The 18,842-nt window shown below is 45.9% G+C and overlaps 1 protein-coding gene and 1 long non-coding RNA gene across 9 annotated transcripts in view; both read left to right on the top strand.

The window, feature by feature from the left end:
• LOC131492086 (serine/arginine repetitive matrix protein 3-like) overlaps nt 1–9,534 on the top strand; it is a 32,003-nt gene extending 22,469 nt beyond the window's left edge. For 2 of the 8 annotated variants that reach the window (XR_009251842.1, XM_058695724.1), the window contains one exon: nt 9,332–9,534. The gene's annotated coding sequence lies outside the window, so the exon portion shown is untranslated. Of the gene's footprint in view, nt 1–4,163; nt 5,262–5,813; nt 6,093–7,805; nt 8,362–9,331 lie in introns of those variants that run through there. The other 6 variants (XR_009251841.1, XM_058695722.1, XR_009251837.1 and 3 more) reach the window with 5 other exon arrangements.
• A 6,129-nt stretch (nt 9,535–15,663) lies between these two features.
• Nucleotides 15,664–17,582, top strand: LOC131490902 (uncharacterized). The gene is made up of 2 exons (XR_009251256.1): nt 15,664–17,067; nt 17,349–17,582. It is a non-coding gene; the product is annotated as an uncharacterized LOC131490902 (long non-coding RNA).
• The last annotated feature ends 1,260 nt before the right edge of the window (nt 17,583–18,842 follow it).

The following is an 18,842-nucleotide window of genomic DNA, read 5'->3' as shown; positions in this document are numbered from 1 at the left end:
TTAGAGTCAAGGAAATTCAACGGAGGGACATTTATTGAGTACCTCCTGTGTGTCAGAAACTGTACAGGGCTTTAGGAATTCACAGACAGGCAAGGCACAGTACCTTTCTTTAGGGGTTTATAATCTGGGGAAGTAGTTCTCCCTAAGAACAAATATCATGTCATTCTAGTGGTGACAGCATCGTGGGGGAGGGGCTTACAGGGTCTTGGGCAGCAGGAGAGGAAGGCAGGTGAGGTGACATCTGAGTAGGAGTTTGCCAGGAGAAGGGGGTAGATAGGCCAGCAAGGCAGAGAAGACAAAATTAGCAAAGACAAGCATGGTGCCCTTGGGAAGGGAGAGCAGGTTGGAGGTGTGGGGGCGATAGTGACACACAGGGGAGAGGAGAATGGGGAGGTACAGCTTTGGACTGAGCTATAGAGTTAGGCTTAGTGTGTGTGTGCGTGTGAGTGCGTGCGTGCGTGTGTGTGTGTGTGTGTGTGTTTGCATAAGGGCTTTAGCAAAGGGAGTCTCTTGTTAAATAGTTGCACTGGTGTTTAAAAATATTGAAAAATATTGAAAAGAATATGGAGGATGAATGGGTGGAGAGCAAGGTGGAGCCAGGGGCCATATTCAGAAGTGAGCTGGGAGAAAGACAGTGGGGCACTGGGTCCTGTTGTGTCTGGGTGTGAGCAGTATGTGAAAGAAAGGTTCAAAGAACCCTTCTTGGTTTCCTGGCTTGGTCCAGGGCTCCAGAGATGCCACCTCCCTGTCCCCACTCCCTCCTGCTCCAAGTCTGTATCAGTTGGGGTGGTGGCCTCCTGCTCTCTGTTTCTAGAACAGTCTTGCCAATCTTCCTCATTTTCCTATTTCCAGTTTCAGTTAATCTTTCTTCATCTGCACCTGATTGACTTTAGGGGTCCTGAAATCATCACGTGGTTCGATACCTACAGTAGTAACAAAACTGCAATCTGGGCTGCCCCTTTCTCCGTGTCTATATAAGCTAAGTTGCCGCCTTCATCCATTAATCACCTCTGTAACTTTTTGTAGCTTATACAGCTGTGAGCTTACAGAAAGTCCATTCATCTTGACAGAGGCATTTGCTCTTGTGTAAACAGTGGTGAATACAGCCGGCACCATTTAAAGGAAGGGAGGAGAAGAAAATAGGATGAGTTGTTGTGTGCCTGGAATCTTAACATTTACTTATTTTAGGTTCTGGGTGTCTTTTATGGGCTCGAGGAGCTATATCCAACCCCCTTTCTAGAGCTGCTGTTTCTTCCACAGGCTGTTAGGTTTGCACGCTCCAGGCACCTCGTTATATACGTATATACGCTTCCATTCACGGCAGGAGGGAGTTTTGTGTGGGAGGAAGGTCTACCTAGAGAAAGGAGCGGATGGCCCAGATGTTTCATCCACTGGGGTGAGTCCCTTCAGGACAGGCGTGGGCAATGGGGCAAGGCGCTAGGGACACCTGGAAAGACCTGAGAACTGGCCAGGAGGCAAGAGCCTCCCTCCCTCCTTTGCCATTCTGAAGGCAGGGTGGGCCAACCTCTCTCCAAGTTCACCTCAAGGTTTACAAGGGTCAGCGTGTTTGTGCTGGCCTTGACATTTTCACAAATTGCTCTGTAGTTGTTTTCATTAGTTTTATTCCAGCTGCTGCTCCAGGGTCCTTCTGGCAGCCTGGCCGTCCAAGCCGGCTTGGAATCCCTCCTTAATTGACTCAAGTCACAAAAAGGTGCCATCTGCTTCGAACTCTTGCCTGTTCCAATGCCGGACAAATCCCAGGCATGCACCATAGGAAAAGCAGTAATGAGGTTCACACCTCCAAGTTTACAGTGCCTAACTCTGTCTGGTCAGGTGTTAAGTGCAGAGGTGAAGTGCAAGCCCGGGGGAGGGGGGGGGGGTGGCGGGGGAGGGTCTAAAGAGTAAACAGGCCTGGAGAATGTGCTTCCTCCTGGGTCCTAAGTGACGCCAGCTTGGGGAGGAGATTTCACAGCCATCCTGTCAAAACCCTGTGGTTAATAACATCATGATGACCTAAATAAATTCACAGATATCAGTTACTCCCTGTGTTTTCACTTCACACCAGCCCTCCACAGATGCGCCTCAGCTTGGGAAATACTGGGGAAAAGGCCTTAGGGAGAACTGCCCTGTGAAGCTATTAGTTTTATCCCACTTCATAGAAAGAAAATAAGAAACTTAAGGAGGTTTAGGAAGAAGAGCCACTGTCGCCATGATGCAGCCGATGAGTGTTGCCATCCAAACACTTTCTCGTTTCATATTTATTATTTAAAAGAGATACCAAGGGCAGTGTCAGTGGAGCAAAATATTTATTGACTTTCGTGGAACATCCCCCAATAGCGACTTTTTTTTAAAAAGTTGTTATACCAACTGTAGTGTGAAATTGACTTCTATCTCCTTCAGTACAGTGTGCAGTCAGAGTGCCTTTCTTTGATACATTCCGAGACATTAATATGGACCCAAGTTCAAGCATGCCTCAGAAAGTTACATGCTAAAGAGGGGCTCCAGTACACTGCTGTTTGTTTATCAGGAGAGATGAGTCCCTACTGGAAATCAGGAAGCAGCAGGATGGTCTAAAATGTACTGCTAGTGTAGGGCATGGGAGGTCGGGGCCAGTGGCAGAAGGGGAAGCAGTAAATTAAAACCAATTTAAGATCTGGATCAACCAAAAGCTACGTGTAGACCTTGTTTGGATACTGACTTGAACACACAGAGTAACTATAAAACAAACAAACAAACAAAACCTGAGGGGTGCCTGGGTGGCTCAGTTGGTTATCTGTTGGACTTAAGGTCAGGTCATGATCTCATGGTTCATGGTTCCTGAGTTTGAGCTCTGCATCAGGCTTTCTGCTCTTAGCCCAGAGCTGGCTTCAAATCCTCTGTCCCCTCTTGTCTGCCCTGCCCCCACTCATGCACACATGCTTTCTCTCTCAAAAATAAATACACATTGAAAAAACCTGAGATGATGGTGGGGGGGAGGGGGGGTAAGATACTGATTGGATATTTGGTGACATTAAGAGTGTATTTTTTTTATGTCATTGTGATTATGTTTTTTTAAAAAGAATTCTCATCTTCCTATCTTTTGGAGCTATGTACTGAAGTATTTACAGATGAAATGATATAATGTCTGAAAATTGTTTCAAAATAACCCAAAGGGTCAGGGTGGGGGTTAAGTGTATGGCAAGGGAGGGGGGGCAGGAGATGAAAAAAAAGAAACTGGCCTTGAACTGGTAATTGTTGAAGATAAGAGATGCTTACAAGAGTTATGGGTTTTGCATATTATTTTCTCTACTTTTCTATGATGAACATTTCCATGATGCAAAGTTAAAAATGAAAGCCCTCAATGGCTCTGATCTCTGCTAGCTTTTCTTTGGAGGGGAGGGAAAAGGTATTAAGGATCCCATCTCCAACCCAGCATGGAATTCTTACTTTTTTGAAATTTATAATCAAAGAAATCTCAATGGGCTCTTCCTAATGTTATGAATCTTTGATTATATGATTCTGTAAAACTCTGTTCAATTGATATAGTAGTCACAGCAATCATCAGTGCTGTCCCCCACTGGGGTTGGGGAGAGGCAGAAAAGAAAGGGACTGCTTCCCACTGGGACGTGGTTGATTTTTTTTTTTTTAATGTTTATTTTTAACAGAGAGAGAGAGAGAAAGAGAGAGACAGAGAGAGAGAGAGAGAGAGAGAGAGAGAGAGAGAGAGTGAGTGTGTGTGTGTGCACGAGTGGAGGAGGGACAGAGGGAGACAGGGACAGAGGGTCTGAAGCAAGCTCTGTGCTAACAGCCGAGAGCCGGATGTGGGGCTCAAACTCACGAACTGTATCGTGAGATCAGGACCTAAGTCAAAGTTGGACACTTAAACCGACTGAGCCACCCAGGTGTCCTAGAAGTGTTGGTTTTTTGCTTCCACAAAGTCAGGACCTGGTCTGAATGGCCATGATGGGGTGGGGTGATGTGGGCTATGCTTTTGGGCACTCATATAAATGATGTAGGGAGAATAGTTATGGTTTAGGTGATAAAGCTCATTTTAAAGAAACTACATCCTAGGTTCAAAAATAACGTATACCTTAGCCTGGATTTCTGATGCCATCACACCTGTATTAGTTATCTGTGCTGTGTAACAAATTCCCCCCAAACCATTAACCTTTATTATCTTACAGTTTCTTTGCAAGGTGGTTCTGGCTCAGAGTCTCTCTCTCTGTCAAAGCTGCAGTCAGGCATTGTCTGGGGCTGTAGTCATCTGAAGGCCGAAGGGAGGATCTGCTTCTGATTCATGCACGTGGCTGTCGGCACACTTCAAATCTGTTTCCAGATTCACGCCCGTTGGCCTGTCTGCAAGGCTGCCCCATGACATGGCGGCTGGCTTCTCCTAGAGCAAGTGAACCGAGAGAGCACGAGAGAGAGCATGTGACAAGGAAGCCACAGTCTTTGTATATCATAATCTTGGAACCAATCACTCATCCTTTCTGCTGTATTCTATTTTTTTTTTAAGTGAGTCACTAAATCCATCGAGGGGGAGTGATTCATCCTCATTTGCCCAGGACTTTCCTACGTTAACGCTGAAAGTCCTGCATCTTGGGAATCCCCTCAGTCCGGGGCAAACCACAGTGACTGGTCACCCTGAATCAAGGCTACACTCAAGGGGAGGGAATTACACAAGGGTGTGAATACCGAGTGTGGGGGATCGCTGAGGGTCACCTTGGAGGCTGCCTGCCACAGCAACCTTTCTAAGATTTGCTTTTCTTCATTACTGAAAAAATCAGGCCTGTGAGCCACTTTGTGATTTATAAAATACACGTCTCAGTTTTTAAACGATATAATGAATCATGTTAAAGTGATTGAATAAATAGACAAAGCAACTTTAGAAACAGAATTTTATTTGAGGTGGGTTCATGAGATTTATTATATCCATTGTATTTTTTATTCTCCTATCTAGTCATTATTTCAAAGCAAATATTGAAGTTGGCAAACCAGTTCTGTCTTTTGCTTTGATTTCCAGAATTTCTGGTTAGATTTATGACCTAATTTTTAAGAAAAGTTAACTTCTGAACTATAAAAGTATCATGTTTCATTATAGGCTGCATGGAATCTAGAGGAGTGATATGAAGCAAAAAGAAAAACATCTGAAGATTTTTGCTAATTTCTGTACTTTGTGTGTAACCTGAATAGTACATTTTCTATCTTTTCAAAAATTCTTCATCCATGTGCTCCTTAGGGTTCATATTTTTCCAATTAAGAGGATGTACCCTGATTTTCTTCACATTTTCTCTGTGGCTAGATATTTTAATAATTATTATTTTTTGATAGTTTAATTATTTTGAATTTCAGAACATGTTTTAAAAATTTTAACCCACGTTTGACCATTCTGACTCTGACGTAGAAGTCAATTCATTCATTCATTCATTCATTCAGTCAGTGATCCTTATTTGTGAAGCTCTGTGCCTCCGGGAGAGGAGTGGTTGCATAATAGAATGAGGAATTTGAAAGAGGGGATTGAGTTCTGGCTCAGTTTTTCCCTCTTTCGGGACTGACCTGCCAGCAGAGAGCTCCCGTTCTGCTCTCCCAAGGCATCCTCTATATAGGGCAGACTTTGCCTCTGTTGAGGGCCTTGTAATCATTCAGTGCTGCCCATCAATGGGTGGGTAAGTTGGCCTAATTCTGGAATCCGGCATTAGAAAGCTCATTTTTCTACATCCCTAAGCCACATCTTCCCACCCAACCTTTTGGGTGATGTCTTAGTCAGTGAAGGCTTCTATAACAAAAATATCATAAACTGGATGGCTTAAACAACAAACATTTACTTCTTACAGGTCTGGAGGCTGGGAAAGCCCAAAATCAGGGTCCAGCATGGTTGGCTTCTGATGGGGTCCCTCTTCCTGGCTTGTAGATGGCCGTCTGCTCGCTGTTTCGTCACATAGTGGAGGGCAGAGAGCTCTCTTGTGTCTCTTCTTAGAAAAGCACCAACCAACCCATCATGAGGGCTCCGCCTCACCTCCCAAAGGCCTCATCTCCAAATACCATCACGCCGGGGATAAGAGTTTCAACATGTGAATTTGGGGGAAACACATTCACTTTACAGAAGCAATAAGGTTGTTACCTTCATCTCCTTCTGTCTGACTCCTGTGACTTTCTCTCAGTCGGTTCCAAACTTGGGTGAGAAAGGGACACCCTCAAATATCAACAGCTGAGGTCTAGTGTTTGGGTGTGTGTGGGGGGGGGGTGGGAGGGGGGAGTGGGGCTGATTTGGCTGAAAGGCCAAAGCACTAGGCCATGTCTGAATACATATATGCCTATATATAATATATACATATGTATATAAAATATATACATACATATATAAAATATATACACATATATGCATATCTATGCCAAATAAATAAATGCAACAATGCTATATATAATATAGATAATAATATACAATAATGCTGTGCGCACTCGCCTTAGGATTTAATGCTACAGAGGGATACATATATGCACATAGAAACGTGTGTATACACATACATTTGCTACATATAATAGAACAAATTTTCCCCAGTAGCCTTTAAATTCAAAGTCAGTAAAGACAAGGAAGGGACTGTTTCCATATTTCTGCTGTCCTCACTCAAGGTTAGCTCTTTTTTTTAAATTTTTATTTATTTTGAGAGAGAGATAGAGAGTGTGCTCATGTGGGTGTGGGGGAGGGCAGAGAAAGAGGGAAAGAGAGAATCTCAAGCTGGCAAGCAGGCTCCGTGCTATAAGCCCTGAGCCCCAGGTGGGGCTCGATCTCATGAACTGAACCGTGAGATCATGACCTGAGCCCAAACCAAGAGTTGGACGCTGAAACGACTGAGCTACCCAGGAGTCCCAAGGTTAGCTCTTTGAATCACGCCTCTCTTCCAACTGGGGATTTAAATTCCTTGGAAAGACAGTATGTGGATGGCAAGAAGTTTAGGACCTGGTCCTCCTTCTGACCACATCACTGGCTGTGTGACCTGGAATGGTGTGGTCCTGCTTCACTGCCTGAGTTTCACCGCAGCTAGTAGGTTAGAGGCTGTGCTGTACTGGCTCTCTCAGTCCTTCCATAGGTGTGTGCTCTGAACAAACAGCCTATGATGTGTAGGTAGCCAGAGGGAGATATGATGGGAGGGAGAAGGTGGGAACGTTTGAAGACACAGGAGATAGGGTAGTCCCCACCCCCTGGAGAGTGGTAAACTATGCAACTGGCAAAGGATAGAGATCCAGACATTTCAACTGAATGCATTGCCTACCTCATCAAATAAAAAAATGATAGCGGTAACTGCAGTCGATTTTTGCATCCTTTAAAAGAAAGGTAGCTATAGGTGTAACCATGCTTGGCACTCCCATTGGGTGATGTGACGGACACACACAGTGGTGCACCAGCCACGGACCCTTCTCCATGGCTTGCCAGCTTTGGCAAGAGAATTCACCTGTGAGCTCCAGAGAAACTGCTGCCTAAGGGTGGGACAGGTCAAATGCTATGGAACTGGATAAGCCAGAAAATGACATCTGAGCCTTTCTGTTTAAGTTGTCAAGTATTTACCAGATGAATTCCATCTGGAGAGCTCCCCTATGATTCATGTTTGGTTCTCTCACCTGGCCTCTCCTACAGAAGGCATGATAAATATTTATTGAATGTACTGGCACATATTATTTATAAACCCCTGTGCTTGGGTTGTGGTTAGGTAGGGACACATTTAGAGAAGATTTTGTGTTCGCTACAACTCTGTGCTAGAAAGATCTGACTCAAGATGCTTAATCTGGGTTGCTTAAGTATTTACCTTGTTCCCTTTTCTGCTTTTCAGTTGCTACTCATTCAAGCACTTCCCCTCCCTTCCCTCCACCCCCACCTGTAGGCTGTCACCTGCTTTGGAGGACAATTTTCCTTTTTTAAGCTTATTTATCTATTTCGAGAGAGAGTGAGCAAGTATGGGTGTATGAATAGGGGAGGGAGAGAGAGGATCCAAAGCAGGCTCTGCAGTCAGCGTGGAGCACAGTGTGGGGCTTGATCTCATGAACTCTGAGATCATGACCTGAGCTGCAATCAAGAGTCGGACGCTTAACCACTGAGGCAGGCTTAACGGATAGAGCTTACCAGGCGCCCCTGGAGGACAACTCTTTTGGAGAGTTCCTAAAGCCTTGGATTTTCCAGACTGTTCCATTGCCTCTCAGACATCAGCTCACCAGAGTTTGCCCTGAAACGCACACAGTGATTTCTGTGCTAGATACTGACTTTTTGGTATTTCCTGCTGGAGCTTTGTTTGGGTGGAGTCCCCTTTGGAAGTGCCAGGGTTTTCCTGTTTGTGCAGTTGCTTTGCAAAACCTTAAATAAACTCTGTTGTGGTGTGTTCAGAATCATAACCACTCAACAACTATTTATTAAGTAAGCACCTACTAGGAGACTGGGCACTGTTCAAGCAGCTGGGTATACAGTGGTGACCTCAGGGGACACCGCTTTCAAAGAGCTTTCAGTCAGGCCCAGGACACAGACTGGTAAACAGGCATTTGCCCTCTCCACGTGGTGAGAGCCGCGAAGGATAAAGTCCAGGGTGCGGGAGGAGAGGCGAGGTGCAGAGAGCAGAGACAGCGGACCCAGGGTCGGGACGGGCAGGGCTTGGGAGTGTGGGTGTGTCAGCACAGGCTTCCTGGGGCCAAATCCAGCTAGGCTGCACCCCAAATCCAAGAAACTAATTTTCATAGAACCTTTTCTCATTTATCTGCGAGGAGGTGACTCAGCTTGATTTGCAAGAACACTTTTTCAAGTCTTTTTTTTATTAACTTGTTTTATTTTCTATTTTTTAAAATTTACATCCAAATTAGTTAGCGTGTAGTGCAACAATGATTTCAGGAGTAGATTCCTTAGTGCCCCTTACCCATTTAGCCCATCCCCCCTGCCACCATCCCTCCCTTGACCCTCAGTTTGTTCTCCCTATTTACGAGTCTTTTTTTCAATAGCTTGAGTATCTCAACTCCCTCTGTTTACGCTGAGCTGCTTGTTAGCACAGAGGCACCAAATCTCCTAGGGGCAGAAGCAGGGACCAAGACCACCCGCTGGAGGGAAGGTCTGGGACAGGGGAAGCATTGCATTTCCTGTTTGGAAGGAGAAGGGAGAGGTGGGGTCAGGTGGGGGCGGGTGTGGGGTTGTGGGGAGGGAAGTGAAGTGCTCCCAAGATTCCAACAATTCAGGTCTTTGTAGGGAACTTCATGATTTCATTTGTAGTGAATTGTAGGGATGTCAAGCAGGCACATCTCTCTTCAAATACCAGATAGGCAACCAAACCCTGTTCCAGAGCCCCCGGATGTAAATGACTTGTGCATTTTCTCTTTTTAGATCATCCAGACCATTGTTCCCCTCCATTCGTGCAAATGATAAAGACCAACTTCTTGCCAAAAGAAAAAAAAAAATAGGGTGTGTGAGATGCGGAACAGTACAAAGGATTCTGTGCGTCTCGCCAGAGGGACGGAGTGGCCTGCGATTAGTCTTGGATCTGCTTTTGATCTCTTGGTTGGGCAATAAAATGCCTATTTGCTTAATTTTAAAATGTGTTTCTTCAGGAATGATTTACACGCGATAAAATGCACTCGTTTTAAGCGTACCATTCTACGAGTTCTGACAACTGTGTATACGGATGCCACTACCTACCCATCCAAGACACGAACATTTGCAACCCCCAAAGCTCCCTTAGGGCTTTTTGTAGTTACCCCAGCCTCAGCCCCAGGCAACCACTGACCCACTTTCTGTCACCAGAGATTCAGGTTGCCTGTTTCAGAATTTCCAATAAATGGAATCACACCATAGTGTTCTTCTGTGTCTGGCTATCTCACCCAGGATAATGCTTTTGAGATTCAGTCTTGTTCATATGTCCTTAGCTCATTCCTTTTTTATTTAAAATGCCGATTTTTGGAGCAGCAAGCAATCGTGCGGCATATCACTCAGTGAGATGAGCAGATCGCGGAAGTCCCTCTGGTCTAAAAATTCTATCAACGTGCCCAGGAAGGGTAGGCCTGGGAACTGCATCAGGTTAGTCCAGATCACGTTGGAGAAGCAGCCAGGCACACGAATTTCTGAGCGGCAGGAGCCCAGGAGAATGGGGAGTAAAGCCCTCGGTGAACGACAAGACGTATTAACACAGGATGGCAGGGCTATTTGTTCGGTTCTGTTATGAGCTCAGCAAAATGTGACAATCCCGGGAAACATAAACATCTATTGCTGTGTTTCTATGTGTGCTCGCCTCAGGAGACCCAGCAGGGAGTGGCAGGTGGCAGGACTGGAGTCAGGCAGAGATTACCGGGTAAAGTGGAATCGCTACTAAGCTATGTCAGTTGCGTAGCCTATAAATACGAATTATAATGAGAGTTAATATTTATTGAGCTCTCACTATGCACTCACTATAAGCTCCGTTCCTTATACCCACCATATCCTATGAAGCAAACGCCTTTAGTCTCTGCCCGCATCCATTCCGTCCCTTTTCCATATCCCTGCACACTTATCACTGCAAGCTGTGTGTCCCCAGCAGCCGGTGTGGCGGTGGCTCCACGTTGGGCAATAGCCCTCGAGCTACGCAAACCACTTTGCATCCCAGCCCGGAGAGCAGAAGTGCCTGGGACTTCCAGGTAACCAAACAGGGCAGGGACAAGCGCCCCAGATTCCCATGTCACCTGCTTTGTCTCCCCAGTTCACGGTATTTTGCGTGACTCAGTGTTGCTGGGCCTCCCTCCCTTCACCGTCCCACACTCCTCAGCTTCTGGAGCTGTGCTTTCTGGGCCACTTCCTAATACATCATGTCCACCTGAGTCTGTTTCTGAGGACCCCAAACTTAGACAAAGCACTGTTACTACAGTTGTTTTACAAATAAGGAAACTGAGTGTCTCTCTCTCTCTCTCTCTCTCTCTCTCTCTCTCCCCCTTCTCTCTCTCTCTGTCTCTCTCTCTCTCACACACACACATGCACACATGCACACACACACACACACACACACACAAACACAAACACACACACACACCTCCAGTTAGCTCCTACTCATCCTTCAGATGAGAACCTGAACTTCACGATCTCAGGCAGCCTTTCTGGACTCCCCAGCCATGGGAAGTCCTCTGCTAATGTTCTCAGAATCATCCTATACAGTACAAATCTCCATGGTCACTTTGTTTGACTATTTCACCAACGACCATCTCCTCTGCTGCCTCCAGGAGGTCAGGGGCCCCATCTCTTAGCGCCCTCACCTGTATCCCCAGCACTCGAGCAAAGTTTCTAGAACATAGTAATTGCTCAATAAATTTTTTCTGAACGAATGATTTGAAGTTCCTTCAATTTTCTCACAGGCGCTCACTGGCCTTCCAGATATGTCTCAGCCTCTGCATGGGCAAGAAATGCATAATGTATAACCCCCAGGGGTGATACAAGACCTCTCACCCACATCTGTTCTTCTGGGTATTTAGGGAAGCACAATATCCAGGGCAAGGTGACATTACTTTGCTCCGGGGGACCGAAATTTAGCATCAACTGTAGAGTTGAATCCAGAGGTGAGCCTCGAAGCCTGGGTAAAATTTGAATGGATTATTAGGAGGAAATTTGAATACTATTTTAATGAACTATAATGCCATTTAAATACACACACATTGTGAATAAAATACACATTCTTGGATCCCTGTACTTCTCCTCCAAAGTACACTTAGTCCCAAGTCCTCATTAGGAAGCTGATAAGGTTCTATTTCCCTTCTATTCCAGCAATGCTGATTCGCCAGCTATATAAAATTTACAAACTGCTTTGGAAGCATTTGTGGAGAAAGGTGCTATATGAATGTATGAGATTATTGAAATGAATGCTGATTTAGAGATGTCCCAGGTGGATAGTTAAAATATACCTGGGCACACACATACACTCATACCCACGCTCAGGGTACTTTCTGCTCTGATCAGCGAGGATAGATTTTCCTACCTGACAGGTGACTGTAAGTCAAGAAGTGTGTTTTAATAGTTGCCAGCTTTCTGCTGCTGTGGGCTGCTGTCTCAGGCAATCCTTCACCTCCCAGGACACAGGACCTGAAGGATCTTGACACGTTCTGTCCAGTGTGCCTGGAGAGGTGGTGTTCAGCAGAAAGGTAAATATTGGCATGCTGTACATGAGTGATGAGTATAAATAAGGCAGGATATCCTTGGACAAGTTCACCACTGGACCCGTCAGGTTTCTTATCAATAGGCAATAAAATAAGAAATCACGAGTTTCCCAGGTTTTGCCAAATCAGAACAAGTTACTTTTGTAAAAGCTGGCAGGTATTTGAGAGTCAGTAAATGCTGAGTAAATAATTCTGAAGGTAAACACATGTCCTTATTTCTACAAACCCTGATTACTGGATTAGATTACTGAACTTGCTCCTTTTGACTTTATCCCTCATAATCCTGCCCATCAGTGTTTGCTCAGAGGAGCTCAAATAAACCAGGCTGCTCTATACCCCAGTGCCTTTACACGTGCTTTCCTTCGTGCTTGGCCTGCAATGCTTTCCATTAATCCAGGTGGGCTGGGGGCACTTTCAGATATTTTAATACCCAGTACTAGGAAAACTTGTAATTTCCTTTATGAAGCTTTTCTCGACAAATTGTCCTTCTCCTAAAACTGCCATTTTTGGGCCCATACAAATGCAACTGCACATATCTATTTAACATAAACAGGTCTGGGCTCTCTTGGGAAGTCCCTGCTCACACTCTGTACCCTCTGAGGCCATAATCAATACTTCATTGCCATCCAGTTGCCCCCTTGTGACCTCTCAAGTCTCTTCCCAGAGCATTTTGAGTAATGTGTATTTTACTCAAATGTTCAAAAGGGAGAAAAGGAGACATTGAACAGAATGCGGCCAAACTTCATAAAAATCGCCACCATTCCCAAAGCCTTTCTCGTTTTTTTTTTAATGTTTACTTATTTTTGAGAGAGAGAGAGCGAGCGTACGTGCATTGGGGAGAAGCAGAGAGAGAGGGAGAGAGAATCCCAAGTAGTCTCTGTGCTGTCAGCATAGAGCCCGACACAGGGCTCAATCTCACAAACAGTGAGATCATGACCTAAGTCAAAGTCAAGAATCAGATGCTTAACCCACTGAGCCATCAGGTGCCTCCAAAGCCTTTCCTCTTATTACCAGTGGCCTTCTCTCCTCTCTCTCCTCCATTCTCCACTGTCTTCTGACCTCCTTCCACCCTGGATGCCTCACTGTCACCTCTATTCCATTTAGCAATTTAGCCCTTATAACCCTTTCTCCTGCATAAAGGAGGAATCCTCAAAATCCTTTGCATCCTTGAAATTTTAGTTCCTCTCAACAGACTAGCTCTTCGAGATCTCTCTTAAAAGGTAAAGGTAAAAAAATATATATATTTCTTCTCTTTCTGCTAAAACCTGGCACAACTTGATGGTAGGAATCGAGCCGTATACACTTCTGTGTCTCCCATGTAAAGTATTTAAAGTATTTTGTGAATGAAAGAATAAAAGAATATAGCCACAGATTAAAATCCCTCAAGATCCATTGTGATCATGACTTTCTTCTGCTCAAACTTTCTTCTACTTTCTCAACTCATGCTCTGGCCAACTGTCACTTCTCTCTGACTCTAGAACTCCGCTCAGCTGGATGGGCCCTCTCTCCTCAAGGCCCCCATGGATACACAATAACCTTGCCTTCAGGTGTTCATTTGGGTTGTGTCTCCAAGGCCTGGAATAGCCTATGTCATTGATGAGAGCGGTTGGTGGTGGGGTACCTTCACCATATTGAAGGCCAAGGTGAATGCAGTTGGTCTAGTCTTGTAGGTCCATTCAAGTCCTTCCTACTCGTAAAGGCTCAATACCCAGCCTTCCTCAGGACATCTCACTGATGTCTTCCGGCCAGGTATAATTCACTCTTTTGAGTCCTCAGGATATAAACCTTGAATGCATCCACTCTGATGCACTTAATCATCCAGATGTACATTATTGTGGAATTTTGAAGTAGGAGGTTTTGAGATCATTCTTCCTCCCAGAATGTGGTCATGATTAGATCTATTTACTAAAATTTCAAGGGTTTCCTCCCCTGCCCCCAGTTCCAGGCTTGGGGTAGGTGTGTGCTTATCTAACCCCTTCAAGTTATGTGGTTATGTGAGCGTATTTAATTTGCTTTGCCCAATGAAATGTAAGCAGAATTGACATGAGCCCCCTTTGTGGAGGAAGCTTTCAGAGGAAGAAGTGTTAAGAGCTGGTGAGTGATCAATCACTCTGTCTTTCTCCTGACATAGTGACTGGCAGTGTTAGAAATATCTGGTGGATTGTTTATCAGCCTGGGTTCTTGAGTAAGGAAGCGTCCAGCAGATTCATAATGGAAACACGATGTGAGCGAGAAGTAGACCTTTGTTGTGTTATATCACAACATTAGCTTTAGAGGTGATTTGAATAATTAATAACATAAAGTATTATTATAGCACAACCCACCCTATCCAGACAGACTGTAAGTTCCTTGAAGGCAGCACCCATGCATAACTGACCCTTCTATCCCCCAGAGAACATAGCACAATGTCCCCTGGAAGCTCAATAACCATTGCTGATTGAGTATACATAATGAGAGGAGGTAAATACATGAGACTGGAAGGTGAGGCTTGATGTCAAGACTTCTACTTGAGACTTTGCCCTCTGTAAATCCTAAATAAACGTGCAACATGATTCCAACAGTATTCTAATAAGATCCTTACACACGAGGAGGCAGAATAGCGCAATGATAGGAACCTGGGCTCCTATGCTGGAGAGGCTTGGGTTTAAGTACTCTGCCAGGTACTTGGCTGCATGACGGTGGGCTCATTACTGAAGCTGTGTGAGTCCGAAATAACACCACTAGCTGCTGTATAGAATTATTGTGGGGATTAAATGAGAGAATGTATGTAAAGTGCCTGGCACATAATGAATGGGCGACCAACGTCATTCTCTTAGGCTCTTCTCCCATCAAATGTGTGTGGGTTGTATGAAATCTTGCCTAATTCTCTGGGAACAACTTCCCTTCATTTCCTCCCTCTGAGATCTTGGTCAATTGCCTAGTCCTCGAATTTATTTAGCTTGGTCTACCTCAGATCCCTAGGGTTTTGCTTTTACTGCCCCATGCACACTCTGGTATTCTGAGAAATTCCATTTGCAACTGGCTAGAGTTGGCAGTTGCTTTTGGCAAAGGACTCCAATGGAGGCGGGGAGGGGGGGCGTGGGTAGCACTTTTGCGACAGGTTGCCAGCTGCCGAAATTTTAAACAGGGCCCTCCATGTGGTGGGTCTAGTCAGGGAGGTGATCTTCATGGGGGAGAAAGAATGTAGGATGTCACGGTGACCAGCTCCAGGAGAGCCCCGCCTCAGCCTGGGCCCTGGCTCTAAAGGCAGATGATTCTTCCACTGAACTCTGGGATCGTATCTGTGATGGTAGCAGGGATGTCTGTGAATTTATCAATGGCTGACTCCTTCCACAGGTTGGGGCTTGGTGTGGTACCTGAGGGCTTGTGTTTCCTGAACTCCTAGCCTGGCGAGTCTTGTGTTTTTAGGTTTATGTATTGCCCCTGAGTTCCATGGGGCTACCTCTGTCTACACTGTCTACACTACACCCCCCTCCCCCCGCCTCCCCACATAGCAGCCGCTGTGATGTAGCATGTCCAACCTCTCCAAAGGTGCTTGTGTAACTTGTTTTTCAAAGTCTTGGCAGGAGCTCCAGTCCTGAAGTGAGAAAGGCTGTTTACATTCTAGAAGGGCAGTCCCGAGAAATGTCTTGCATCAGGGCTGTTCCCGGCCAATCCCTACTCCCCAGAAGCTTCTTTCTCTCTGGGATGGCTTGGGACAGCCAGAGAGATGGTGTGGAACCCAAGGAAGGCGCTTGAGCATGAAAAAGGGAGGCTACGAGGAAGCATTCATCGAGCCCCAGGGCTCTGCCACAGCCCTGTGTAAACTGTGCTCCATTGAAAGGTGGGCAAGTATCTCCAAGGCTCTTGTTGCCTCATTGTCTGGTGCAGTGCCTCGCACAGAGCACAGTGCTAAGTGTTGGTGCTCAACGGACGTTACTAAGTCAATAACTGTGCAAACGCGTGAGCAAGAAAGTCCGAGAGGGCACACTGGTGGAAGTTCTCAGCTGACACCAGTTAATAGCTTTCTCTCAACAGGACTTGCATTAAGAATCACAATCATTGCTATCTATTATCTAGTCTATGCCATGCAAAGGCATAGATAGTTTCCTTAAATTCTACAGTAGGCAGTAGTTCTACAAAGCCGGTGGTCCTGGTTCTAGTTAATAGCTGAGGAGGGCGCAGAGACTCGTGGGCACAAGGTCAGGGGATCTTGCCTGAGGTTTCCCAGGATTCAAAGCCTCTGGCAAGCACCGGAGTCCGGGTTTTTCTACTTGTCATCTCTCTACCCTGCCGCTCAGCCCTGCTGGTCTCTGCATCCTGTAACAGCACAGAAGGGGACCTCAAGGGGCACAGAGGCCACACTTTCCTGCCCTGCTGTGGGCAGCTACGCATTCTCGTTGTCATTCCTTCCTCCAGCAGCTGGGCCTGGATTCAGCAGGAAAGAACACTGGGAAGCAGTTTCATTCCAGGCTTCTGTGTTTCGTACTGAAAAACACCCACCTGTATTCAGGCCTTCTGGTACCTCAGTCTCCAGACCTTCCCCAGAAAACATCCTATCCCTCTCCCTGACACCTTCCCTCTTCTGATGGGCCTCATGGCCAGGTTTTCTCTTCACTAGAAAAAAATCTTGCCATGAATATTATTCTACGGACAGTGCCTGACACCATATATACCCTCCATAAATATTTACCGAACTGCACGCTAACCTCCAGACAAAAGAAGAAAAAACAAAACAAAACAGGGATCCAGAAGGAAATGGAAAAGCTTAGAGGGTGGGTGAGGGGGCCCAGCAAGCAGCCAGCTCTCCTCTTTCCCGGCCTCTCCCTGCCTGAGTAAAGAAGCGGGGGCAGATTCAGAGTTAATGCTGTCGTTTGATTACAGTAACATCAAAACCGGCAGCAAAGCTCCACTCAACGCCAGAGCACAAGCGAACACGCAGGGGCTTGTTTCCTTGGAAATGTTTCAGCGGTAATTACTCTCCCCAAAGAAAGACCCAAACGACTTCCTTGACCCGCTGGGGAGAAGAAGTAACAATGGGGCAGAAAGTCGTTTCTGCGGCCTCTGGCTCCGGGCGGGTGTGAATGTGCGCGCGGGGAGCCTGCGGTGCGCATGTGCGCACGGCTGCACCTCCGGGGACCGTCTGCGGGGCGCCTTTGACAGCCGCTCTATTCAAACGCCGGGCCGTGGGTTGGCGGCGCGGTGCCTGCCGCCGCCGCGGCTGAGATCATGCTGTTGATTTTGTTTTACAGAGAGCAGCCCAGCCTGTTGTGCAGAGTACAGAATGTTCTCTTCTGTGAACTGAGCTTGAACTTCTCCAACCCACTTTGTCTGAGGAATCACACAGACACAGAGGGGAAAAGGCAGGGAAGATAACCCCCAAATTGTTGAAATCCTTGTGTTCTCTCTGGTTTTGGCTCACATCGTTGGCTTTGCACTGTGCAAAATGACAAATCCCAAGCATTGCAGCTCTTGGATGAACAAAATGCCTGTGATGTCCTTTGTCTTAAGTCAGGACTCTGGGCTTCAACTCTGGAAATTAACAAGTCTGTCATTATCTCTCCTTGACGTTTTTCTTTCTTTTTTCCTTCTTTTTCTCTTCCTCCATCCCTCCCTTTTTTCCTTCCTTCTCTCTCTTCCCTTCCCCTCTGCACCCTCCCTCCTTCTCACCATCTCCCCCCTACCCTTTCTTTCTTCCCTTTAAGGCATTAAAGGGACAAGGACAACAAAAGCCATTTTCCTGTAAGGGAAAGAAAGACTCTCCCCCCCCCCCCCCGCCACCCCCCCCCCCCATGATGCCTGTGACTTCTCTTTCAGTTGTTCAGTTATCATGTTGTTACAAATAGTGCTCCCTAATGTGTTGTATGGCCTGAGAAAATTGATAGCGAAGGCTTTGGGTTGACGGCCTTCATTAAATCACCAGCTTGAGAAGCTGCCAGTGGTTGGTAAGGTGCTTTGAAATTTCTCTTTGATACAATCTTTGCCTGGTCTTTAGGGCTGAGTCTCCAGTTGTGGGGCACACCGATAAATGGTTTAGGGGGTCCACTTGGAGGATCTGAGCATGAGACCTCTGTGGGACAGGCAGCAGTACTTCCCAAAATATTGTTATTTTTAGTAGCAGGGGATTCCTCTCTCTATACTAAAATTTACCCCAAACTCATTGGTGAGGCAAAAGCACAACTTTATGTGAGTCATGGATTTGAAGTGTGAGTCTCCTACTTGTGAGCGCACATATGATATTGGGTAAGTCGTATCTTCTACAACTCAGATGGTGAAAGGGGCACAAAGCTTGTCTTGTGGGCACGTGCAGTCTTTTGTAAGTGTTGAGTGCCATACCGCTACCCCACAGAAAGAGATTCTTCTCTTGAATTTGCAGCTGTACCGCCTACCTCAGAGCCAGGGGGCTGCTGTCTTCTGGATCACTGATGGAAACTGGGAGATTCCCACAAGAGTGTCTATTTCTGAGAGGATTCCAGTTCCCTGGATATTCCATGTGACTTTCTGACTATTACGCCATCAGAATATTAGTTAATTAATTCTTAGTTAATCAGTTCTTATATCCCCTAAAATGCTATTGAATATTTGCGATGTCTAAGTTAGTGGACGGGATCTAGGGGTTGGGAGATAAGTAAGATATGTTCATTGCCTTCAAAGAGTTTCTCGTCCAGTGGGAAAGGCAGAAATACACGCATACAGATACACACATACATAGACACACATATAATACTTATGTGTTACTATAATAC

This window comes from Neofelis nebulosa, chromosome 12, assembly GCF_028018385.1.
Source record: "Neofelis nebulosa isolate mNeoNeb1 chromosome 12, mNeoNeb1.pri, whole genome shotgun sequence".
Classification (NCBI taxonomy): Eukaryota; Metazoa; Chordata; class Mammalia; order Carnivora; family Felidae; genus Neofelis; species Neofelis nebulosa.
The sequence above is the reverse complement of the archived record's forward strand: the minus strand, read 5'-3'. Positions and strand labels throughout refer to the sequence as shown.